The sequence below is a fragment of the Hibiscus syriacus genome, unplaced genomic scaffold, assembly GCF_006381635.1.
Source record: "Hibiscus syriacus cultivar Baekdansim isolate YM2019G1 unplaced genomic scaffold, ASM638163v2 tig00109991_pilon, whole genome shotgun sequence".
In the NCBI taxonomy this organism is placed as follows: domain Eukaryota; kingdom Viridiplantae; phylum Streptophyta; class Magnoliopsida; order Malvales; family Malvaceae; genus Hibiscus; species Hibiscus syriacus.
In genome coordinates, this window is record NW_024062551.1 from 406,692 (window position 1) to 418,699 (window position 12,008).

Genomic DNA, 12,008 nt, shown 5'->3' on the forward strand with positions numbered 1-12,008 from the left:
ACTGCTAACCATCATTTACCGTTGCCGGCTCACCGCAATGCCACTTCACCTTCGTTGTTACGCCTAGAGTAAAAACCATTTTCGTCCAATTCCATTAATACATTCCCTGCCCTTTTACGTCCAATTCCATAAGTGTCTAATTTTTCCCCAATATTTTTATTTTGCTAACATTTGTTCTTAAGGGCTCAATTTTTTTCAATATTTGTTATGAGGGGTTCAATCTTTTCAATATTTTTTATTAGGTGCATACTTTTAAATTTTAATTTTTTTAATTTTTATTTATTTATTATTATTATTATGAGTCCAATTTTTCTAGTATTTTTTTATTAGAGATCTATTTTTTTCAATATTCGTTATTGTAAGCGTACTCTTAAAATTTACTTTTTCAGTTCTTTTATTAGAGTCTATTTTTTTAATACTTATTATTATGGAGTTACTCTTAAAATTTATATATATTTTTTCAACAGTTGTGATTAGGAACAATTACTAAAATAATGGTCTGCAACCACAACAACAACTGTTATGTAATGGTAATGACATCGTTCGAAATCGCGATATGCATAACTGTTATGCCCACGATATCATATATTATTAAAAGTTCACAATCACGATACTTGCAATGACCACGATATCATCTGTTATGTCTGCAATAGCGAATAAACGCAACACAGTTGAAAACATAAATGTAAACTGTAATTTAAATTCTTGATCAGGGGGCCTAATTTTTTTTGTTCGTCTCAAAAAAGAGTCTGGTAACATTTTATGTTAAAACCTATCACAATCTAAAATTCTTAGTTGTAATTGAAATTTTTATCGATTGTTTAACATTTTAAATTAAATAAAACAACAATTTAAATTAAAATTCTCCATAAATAAAAATTTTAGATTAGGTCGTCGCATAACAAATCTACACTATTTTGCTTTTGTTGTCACCCAAGGCCACGTGCAGGGGCGTATCTAGGCCTAGGCATACCTAGGTCATGGCCCACCCTATGCCCAAAAAAAGGTAAAGTAATTTATTCATTCAATTATTATTTAGTTTTTGTTTTGATTATCTAACTATTATTTATTGTAAACCATATTAAACATTATATTTTGATTTTATTTTGGTCACTCGTTTTTAAAATATTATTGGTGAAGTTGAAAAATAGAACTAAAACAAAATCAAAAGGTAACGTTAGATATAATTTTGAAAAAAAAATAATAGTTGAGTGACTGAAACATAAATCAGGTAATATGTGAGTGACCAAATAAGTAGTTTACCCCAAATAAAAATATATAAGAAATATATTGTTCCAGTTAATATATTTTTTTCTAGATTTAATCATATATAATTGTTAATATATTTTTGAATTGGAAACACATATAAATTATATTAAATAATTTTTTATAATATTTATATTGCTCTAATTATATAAAATGAGCGATGGAAGCATGTAGAGGAGTAGACGCATGTCCAATCATGCATGAAGAAAAAGGAATGTTTCAAGATAAAACAAGGGTGGCTGAAAGGTGGGGTGTGCGTGCGTGTCAAGGAGGAATGGCTCGAGCTGGGAAGAGAGCTAGCTGTCGGGTGCTTCTATTGACAGCAGCACATAACACCCTAGCCGGTCACGGTGGAAGGAAAATCAAACAAACTGAAACAGGACATAGAAGACAATGTTGAATGTGATATGATAAAATTTAATTTTATAATCTCAAACAATTACAATATTTCATTCATTATTTTAACATCCAGTTCAGACTACCGTCAATTTTTTAACGAAAAAAGGATGAGTTTAGAACATAATAAATAATCGGATGAATATTTTATAACTTTTAATAGTTGAGAGACTCAACAAAGAAACAATAAATAATTAATGGACTATTTTTGTAACTTTTATAATCAAGAGACTTAATAAAGTAAAATCCAATAATCGATGGACCATTTATATATTTTATCCTTTTTAATAGGCTGAGTATAAAATAGTACTTATTCATAGTTCTGTTGACTAATTGATAACGTATACATATCCTAATGTTATATTTGGCTGGTGAATATATTAATAAAAGCATGTAAATTTGCATGAATTTTTTAGTCGAAAAGTTGCAGTTTGAGAATTTAGTTTTTGTTATTGCCCTTTAAAATTAGAGGTTAATATCGGCCACTGGTGGCACTGCAAGATCTTCTCCTTCATGGTAGCACTCAGGGCCTAAGTCGTAATCAGATTCTTTTGGAAGTGTGGAATCCGCCATTGGTGGCATTGCAAATTCATCCCCTTCACGGTAGTCGTCAGGGCCTAAGTCGTAATCAGATTCCGGTGGAAGTGCAAACTCATCTCCTCCACGGTGGTAGTCAGGGCCTAGGTCGTAATCGGAGACCGGTGGAAGTGCGAAATCCGCCTCCGGTGGCACTGCAAATTCATCTCCATCACCATCGTAGTCAGCGCCTAAGTCGAAATCGAATTCGGGTGGAAGTGCGAAATCCGCCCTTGGTGGCACTGTAATTGTATCTCCGTGATGCTTGTAGTCGGAGTCTAAGCCATGGTTAGGTGCACCTAAATCCGCCACCGGTATCTCCGCGAATCCGTCCTCCTGATGCTTGTAGTTGGTGTCTATGTCGAAACCCGCCACCGGTGGCACCGCAGGGGATATATCTGTTTCTTCAACGGTGACTTTTGGTTCAAGCCTACATGCAACAACAATGGTGATGGCTAAGAGATGCAACATGAAGAACAAGAATTGGTTCAACTTTGCCATGAATAACGAACTTGTTTTTATAACCGATTGATCTTTATTTTGAAGCTGAATCAGGGTTCCCTTTTATACCGGGCAGAAATATCCCATTTTCGAAACGTTTTCATATCAATAAATGAACTTAATTGTACATTTTAATAGGTTTGAAACTTGTGTGAAATTTTACCACTCAATTAATTGTTTCATTATGCTCATCTTTCTGTTTTGCTCTTTAAAAAATTAAGATTTACCTCCTAGGATGAATAAGGGTACTTTATCTTTTTTGAAAATAAATGAAGGACAATTTTAGAACTTTCAACTCCCATTGGAGTAAATAGAGACAATTTTAGTACTTTATCTATTTTGAAAATAAATAAATAAGGGTGTTTGTTTTAGGCATATTGCAACAAAATACCTCTAACGTTCGATAGTTTTGTCAAATTTACCTTTAATCTATTTTTTTAAACACATTTGATCACTTAGCTTTTTATTTTGAGTCAAAAAATACTCTCAGTGGAATGAAGATCGTTAGTTAACTAATGGTCAACATATAATGTTAACCAATCATGTGTAATTTTGAATCAAAAAACACTTTCAATAGAATGAAAATCGTTAGTCAACGAAGGTCAACATCTGATATTGACCAACCACATATACGTGGGTAGAGATACTGACGTGAAATTACCGCATCAAATTTTAAAAACACTCTAGTAAATAAATAAGGGCATTTCGTTTTAGGCATAATGCAACAACATATCTTTAACGTTTGATAATATTGTCAAACATATCTTTATTATTTCTTTGACACATCTGACCACTCAATTTTTTTATTTTGGGTTAAAAACACTTTAGTAAAATAAAAACCGTTAATCAACTGACGATCAACGTCTGATATTGACCAACTACCTACACGTGAATGGAGATACTGACGTGATATTCTCACATCAGATTTTAAAAAATAAAAAAAATATTATTATTAATATTTATATTTAATTATTTATTTTTCCCTCTCAATTTCTTCAAATTCATTTGAATTCATATTCAATCTTCTCAGGCCCATTGAGGTTGCCACGAGTCTCTTCTTCTTCCTCTCGCGCCCCTAGGTTTCAGCAGACCGACAAAAAGTGAATGAAAAAATTTGGGCAATTTAAAATTTATCAGAGTTTTGAATGAAGAAATTGAGTTTCGATCTAATCTATGTTTTTCTTAGTTCGACCTAGGACTATAAAAAGTTGACCCAATATGTAAAAAAGTGACCGAAACTGACTCGAGTCAAAATTATTTTTGACCTTCATTGTGGCGATCCAAAACCGACTCGAGTCGGAACTAGAGTTGACCTGAACCCGATTTGGACTTGAAAATTATAGATCCGAACCCGACTTGTATCTGACCTAAACCTTAATTGAACCGAAAATATGATACCCGAACTCGAACTGCATCCGACTGATATGAACTCGAACCCGAGATTGACCTGGTAAATAATTGGTATTACCCAACCTATTTTCAACCTGATCTGTTTTCAACTTGACATGTTTTTAATCTGACCTGTTTTTAACCTGACATGTAAATGATCTGACTTGTTAATGATTTGATCTGATATTTATCTGACTTATATATTACCATGGAAATCTTATAAATTATCAGTTTTTTAACTTATGATGTAATTAAATTATTAATATGATTACTTTTTAAATGTTATAATAAAATATTTATTATGATAATTATATTAATAAATAGACCTATTATATAAAAGGGTAATCTATGTCAAATACCACTCATCTTTATGCTCGGGATCGAAAATGACACTGACGTTTCAATTTTGCCAATTTTAGCCCGGACGTTTATGTTTCACTTCAATTTTTCCACTCCGTCATTAATCCGTTGATGGCACGATGACATGGCATGCTAATGCCGTGAAGGCGATGACATGAACGACTTTTTCAAAGTTATTTAGTCCACATAGCATCTGTATTACCTGAGAAAAGTTGGAGATTCGCCACCACAAAACTCCCATTTCTTCACCACCACAAAACTCTCCCTCACTCTGTTGTCCACTATGCACGGTATCATCCGCTGCAAGAAGCTCAACAACCTCGCTGGCGATTCGCTCTCCGATGACGAAAATCTTATAGCGTACCTTCTTGTTTTCTTAATTTTCTTTGGTTTCTTCTTGCTTTGCCTCGTAGGCTTTGTTTCCAGTATACTTTTTTAAGTTGGTGTTGAACATCTCTGAGGGGGAATCAGTGGAGAAACTCCTCGAAGATGAAACAAGGGTTTGTCTACCCACAGAACAAAATCGAAGTTGACTAGAGATTTCTCTGGAAAGCATATTGTATTTACCCCCAGCATCTCTTCGCTGGGTAGGAGATCGAACGGTGTCCTTGTAAAGGCATCTTTAAAACCCAAACAGTATGAAGGAAGAAGGGAATTCTTACAGTCGTTACGTGGAAGTGCTGGAATTGGAGTTTCGCCTTTACTAGGAAATGGGAAAGCGAATGCCAATGAACAAGGGGTTTATTCCTCGGGAATGTCATACTCTAGTTTTTTGGAGTATTTGGACAAGGACAGGGTTAAAAAGTGGATTTGTATGAAAATGGCACGATATCTATCGTGGAGGTTGTCTCTCATGAGTTGGGAAACCGTGTTCACCGAGTCCGTGTGCAGTTTCCAGGATTCAGCCAAGAGCTTCTTCAGAAGTTTAGGGAAAAGAACATTGACTTTGCTGCCCATAATGCTCAAGAAGAATTTGGTTCACTGTTGTTGAACATGATTGGAAATCTCGCATTCTCACTAATCTTGATTGGAGGGTTGTTCCTTCTTTCGAGGAGATCATCTGGAGGAATGGGTGGACCGGGTGGTCATGGCTTCCCCCTTGCCTTTGGTCAATCTTAATCAAAGTTTCAGATGGAGCCTAACAATGGTGTGACATTTGATGATGTTGCTAGAGTTAATGAAGCAAAGTAGGACTTCATGGAGGTTGCCGAGTTCTTGAAGAAGCCAGAGAGGTTTACTGTAGTCGGGGCTCGCATCAATAAAGGTGTTCTTCTCATTGGCCTTCTTGGAACCGGAAAGACTCTTATCGCCAAGGCAATTGCTGGTGAAGCTGGTGTGCCATTCTTCTCCATTTCAGGTTCAGAGTTTGTTGAAATATTTGTTGGTGTCGGTGCCTCTCGAGTTCGTGATCTTTTCAAAAATGCCAAGGAGAATGCCCCATGTATTGTATTTGTGGATTAAATTGATGTTGTTGGTAGACAAAGAGGAACTGGTATCGGTAGAGGGAATGATGAGAGGGATCTAGAACTTGTAAGAACATAATATTGTTGATGTTGTCTAGGATATTGTTCCTCATCGAGAGCTCGACGAGAGAGATACTGAAAACGTTGATGGGACTTGGCCGAATACGTTGTTATCGCTAGCGTCGAGAAAGTAAAGATTTCTAAGTGAACCCATATCAGGAAACTCACCGAAAATATAGTTTCGTTGGATTTCGAGTCGTTTCAAGCGTGTTAGGTTGTTAAAGCTTGAAGGAATTGGTCCATTTTATAACTTTTATAGAAAACATAACAGAAAAATATAATGTAGTTCAATGGTTAAGCATTAGTTTAATTTTAAGGGGTTTGGGGTTCAAATCCCTTTAGTTGCATAATATTTCAATAATTTTTTTAAAGCAAAACGACGTCGTTTTGTTTTTATTGAGCATCAAAATTGAAGTGAAACATAAACGTCCGTGCTAAAATTGGCAAAATTGAAACGTCAGTGGCATTTTCGATCCCGAGCATAAAAATGAGTTATATTTGACATAGATTGCCCTTTTATTTAATAAAATTATTTAAATGTAAATTAGATAAAACATTATTAATAATGCAAAGGAAAATTAATATAGTTTAATTTATATAAAGAAAAAATAATATTAATAATAAAAGTATTTATTATGTAATATATATTAATGGTTTACATTAATAATATAAATAATTTTGGCAATAAAATAATAATTAATTTGATAATAAATGAATATTATTAGTATTAAACGTGATTAATTCTCTAAAATATAAATATAAACTATACCGTTTAATTTTTGTACAAAAAAATTATCTAACAATTATAACATAAATGAAAAATAATATAAATATAAAATATACCTTTTATATAAACTATATACTTTATTACTTTATATAGTTTATGCATAGTATTTCTATAAATTGCATCGAATTGAAAATTTAAGAAGATATTTACAATTAAACCATGACTAAAATTAAAGAAATTAAAAATCAAATACAAGTGAAAAAATGATGATTGTTGGAAGAGCATTAGCCTAATTAACCCAAAATATTTTGTTGGACATTATATTTGGCGTCAACTTCCCAAAATTTTCTATTCTATCTAAATTTCTCAATTTCACTCTAAATTCTCAATTTCCCTATATTCTAAAAAATTTCCTAAATTCTCTCTAAATTCCCAAATAAAATCAAAAATTTTCACACAAAAATCTTTCTTTTAAAAAGTTTTCTCCCACCACTCACTTTGAATAATATATATATATATATAAGTATATACATAAATAAATATATATATAATTAAACATAAGTGACTAAAATAAAAGATTCTAAAATTAACATTAACATTTAATTAGCCTACATGTATTACAAATATATGCATTTAATAAATAAAAAAACAAAAAACCCTAAACTACTCCTAGCCACCGATTTTTGTGGTGTAGGAGAGAAAAAATTTGACTTTGATTTTTTAAAGGAGACAAAGCACTAAATGTTGGACTAACTTTTTAGGTGGTGTGATGTTACTGATCCATGACTAAAGGTAACAACAAATTTCAATCCATGGCTAAAGGTACCAACAAATTCCAACCATTGGATCAAAAGTAGATCCAATGGCCAAGATATTGTCTTCTCCAAGAAGACTCCAAGCTTCATTAACGTCCTATATATAAATTCTGATTATTTTTAATTTTCTCTTCTTTCTTTAGTGTGCATAATTATTAAATGTTAATGTTAATTTTAGAGTCTTTTATTTTAGTCACTTATGTTTAGGGATGGCAACGGGCCGGGTTCGGGCCGGGTATTGGTCCCCCCGTCCCCGTCCCCGTTTAAAAACCGCGGGGATTTAAACGGGGATCCCCGTCGGGTAATCGGGGAAAACCGCGGGGAAACGGGTATCCCCGTTTAGCATAAACGGTTATTTAAACGGGTATTGGGCCGGGTATTGGGTCGGGTATTGGGCCGAGAATCGGGTCGGGTATATATATATATATATTTAAATTAAATATATAAATATATATTTTTTATTTAAATTAAATTTATTAATATTATATATATATATAAATAATTATTTTTAATATTTATCGGGTCGGGTATCGGGGCGGGTAATCGGGTAATCGGGGCGGGGATTACCAAACCCGTCCCCGTCCCCGTCCCCGTTTAAAATAAATGGGTTTTCCCCGTCCCCGTCCCCGTTTATCATCCCCGAACCCGACCCGTTTAATTCGGTTTTCGGTTTTCCCCGTCGGGTTCGGGTTTTTTTGCCATCCCTACTTATGTTTAATTATATATATATATATATATTATTCAAAGTGAGTGGAGAGAAAACTTTTTAAAAGAAATATTTTTGTGTGAATTTTTTTTATTTTATTTGGGAATTTAGAGGGAAATTAGGAAATTTTGAGAATATAGAGAAATGGGGAATTTAGAGGGCAATTGGGAAATTTAGAGAGAATAGAAAATTTGGGAAGTTGGCCAAATATAGTGTCCAATAAGATATTTTGGGTTAATTAGGCTCATGCTCCTCTAACAATCATCATTTTTCCACTCGTATTTGATTTTTAATTTCTTTCATTTTAGTCATGGTTTAATAGTAAATATCTTCTTAAATTTTCATTTCGATGCAATTTATAAAAACATTATGCATAAACTATATAAAGTAATAAAGTATATAGTTTATATAAACCTTAAACCCTAAATCATAAATCTTAAACCCTACACCCTAAATTATAAATCCTAAACCCTAAACACTAATATATGTATAAACCATGTATAGTATATATATATATATATATAAACTATATAAAGTAAATTATTTATATAGTTTATAGAAACACTATGCATAAACTATATAAAGTCATAAACTATATAGTTTATAGAAATCCTAAACCCTAAATAGACTAATGCATACATATATATACTATATTAATATAAATTATAACATATAAACTATATATTTTATATAGTTTATACATATATAGTTTATATACATAATTTATATATATAGTTCACATAAACATAATTTATATATATAGCTTATAATAATTATATAGTTTATAATATAAATATAATTTATAATTTTATATACATAGTTTATATATACATTTCACATAAATATAATTTATATATATATAGTTTATAATAATTATATAGTTTATATTATATATATAGTGTATATATAATTTTATATTATATATATATATTATATTTTTTTCAATTTTTTAAATGAAAGCAAGTTAGTATATTTTTTATTATTTCTTCACATTTTGCATTTATTTTGATTTAATCCTTTTGTGTTTTTTAATTTATTTTAATTTTAAGTCTTTCACTTTTATATGTATTCAATTTAGTCCTTAAATTTATATTTACATATTCCATTGTTAGTTGTTATTTATTTATATTTTTGTAATTGACCCATAATTTTTTAAATGTGTTTAATTTATTCATTTTTATATTAATTTAAACCTCACATTTTAAATTTATTTCGATTTAGTCCCTTATCTATGTGTGTTCTTTAATTTATATTTTAAGATTTTATTTGTAATTTTACATTTCTTCAATTTTGTCATTAAATTTATATTTTTTACAAAATTGTTCCATGAATATCTATTTTTTTCTTAATTTACTCGAAATCATATACAATTACAACTTGCAATTCAACAATCACGAAAGATGACAAAATAATTAATCCAAAAAAATAAAAACGACCCGACCTAAACTCAATCTGTATCCGATAAACATCCGACCTGAATTTATCTGTCAATGAAGTGACATGATCTGAACGAGATCCGACTGAAGTCCACTCGAACCTGAATTAACCTGGTCTTTATCAGCTTCGGACCTAAACTGTTTTTACCTGAACTGACATCGATCCGAACTGAAAATGACTCGATCTGAACCAGATCTGAATCTAGTGTCAAATCAATCTGAGTTGATATGTACCCGATTTTACCCGACCTGTCAAGATCCGACTAAAACATGTCTAATTACCTAATTTTACAGCCCTAGTTCGACCCATCTATCACAAACAAACAGTCCAAAAGAACGAAGAAACAAAATCTCACAAATTCTAATCCATTTCCAGTCCTTCCATTTGAAGAAGCCATGAAAATATGAGCTTCAAGCTCATGAGAATATAACATACATAAAAAACATATAGCCATGAGCTCTCAGCTCATATCTTCTTCTCCACCGACACCAAATTCTCGACCCCAAAACCCAATCCCCACTCCCTCTCTTAAAGAACCCAAATCCCTCTCCATGTTTATTAACACCCAGCTGCTATCCTTTTAGATCTCTCAACTTCCATTAAGGAAGTTCACCAAATCCTTCCCCACATATTCAAATCTAATCTCTGCACCGAGCACTTGTTCCAGACCAAGCTCCTCAGCCTCTTCTACAACCACGGCTGCATTGACGAAGCCACCCGTGTTTTCGAACCCATCGGAGATAAACCCGAGGTTCTTTATTTCACTATTCTTAAAGGGTATGCAAAACACCCTTCGTTGCACGAAGCTTTGTTGTTTTTCGTTAGGATGAGAGTTGATAATGTTAAGCCTGTTGTTTATAACTTTATTTATGGAATAAAGGGGAGCTTAGAAAGGGCAAGGAGATTCATGGACAGCTGATAAAAAAATGGGGTTTCTTCGAATGTCATTGTAATGACTGGTGTCGGAAGTATGTACGCAAAATGTAGACAAATTAAGGAAGCTTATAAGATGTTTGATAGAATGCATGAGAGAAATTTGATTTCTTGAAATACGATTATTTCTTTTGTTATAAATCTGATTAGTAATAAATATTAATAATAATATCTTTTTATTTTTTTTAAAATCTGACGTGATAGTATTATATCATCGTGTACCATGACTTAGACAAGTCACGCCAACATCTTCATCCAGATGTATGTGTTTGGTCAGCATCAGACATTGATCGTCAGTTGACTAATGATTTTCATCTATACCGAAGGCGTATTTTGTCTCAAAATAAAACGTTAAGTGGCCAAATATGTAAAAAAAACAATAAGGGTAAATTTGATAATATTGTCAAACGTTAGAAATATTTTGTTGTATTATGCCTTCATTTTATGGTGAAGAGAATTCATAGTGGAAGAGTTTGAAGAAGTCTCATTCTCTTAGTCTTGACTGCGGAATTTTGTAGTGACTCTTAATGTTGACGTCAGACCTAAGGTCATGATGACTACTCATTTTGTTAGCAGGCTAAATGAATACGGTCGCCACCTAACAATAGATTTGATTTTGACAGATCATATGGATTTATCAGCGATCATATAAAGATTGTTATTGATCAATGGGCATAAGCCTCTGAAGGATTCAGTGAGAGGAATTCTTTCGAAGTCTTCGATTGACGGAGGAGTATGAGCGAAGATGTAAACCATGAGAGAGATCAGGAAGAAATATAATATTTTCCTCTTACGATTGACAGAATGTCATAAAGTGATTTGACTTAAGACTTATGTGTGATTTTTTTTATATTTAATGAGTCGTTTTTGAGGAACCGTCATGATTATTACGCTTAAACAATTAGGGATCATACATGCGTCGCTCTATAATTGGTGTGGTGAATAGGCGTGGTTTCAACCGCTAGAAAGATAATGCATCCTCGAGTTATTTAAGGGAGAATTTAGGGCGAAACACCTACTTTTACATTTTGTTGCATTCTATTTTCAAATCGTTACATTCTCTCTGTGAATTTTCTTGTTGTAATGATGGAGAAGAGCGTCGCGAAAGCGATGAAGAGGTTGGAGAAGAAGAGGTGAATCGGCTGTTTGTGGCGGACGATGGTTCCTTTGCATGTAAAATTGGTCGGAAAGAGGCTATGAATTTATTATCGAGTCGTGATTTACTGTGAGGAGAACTTGGAGTGAATATTTAAGAGTTGGCCTGAGCTTAGAAAAGAATAATTTAAAATAATTTTGGTTGTTAATCAAGATTAAGACCTATTTGGGAAAGAATTGATCCCAATTGATAATTCTAAGGGGTAATTTTGCTTATAGGAGAA

At 32.4% G+C, this 12,008-nt stretch overlaps 1 pseudogene; it reads left to right on the forward strand.

Annotated features, from left to right (window-relative positions):
• The first annotated feature begins 4,771 nt into the window (after positions 1-4,771).
• On the forward strand, positions 4,772-6,030 carry LOC120212014 (annotated as a pseudogene).
• Positions 6,031-12,008: the final 5,978 nt, after the last annotated feature.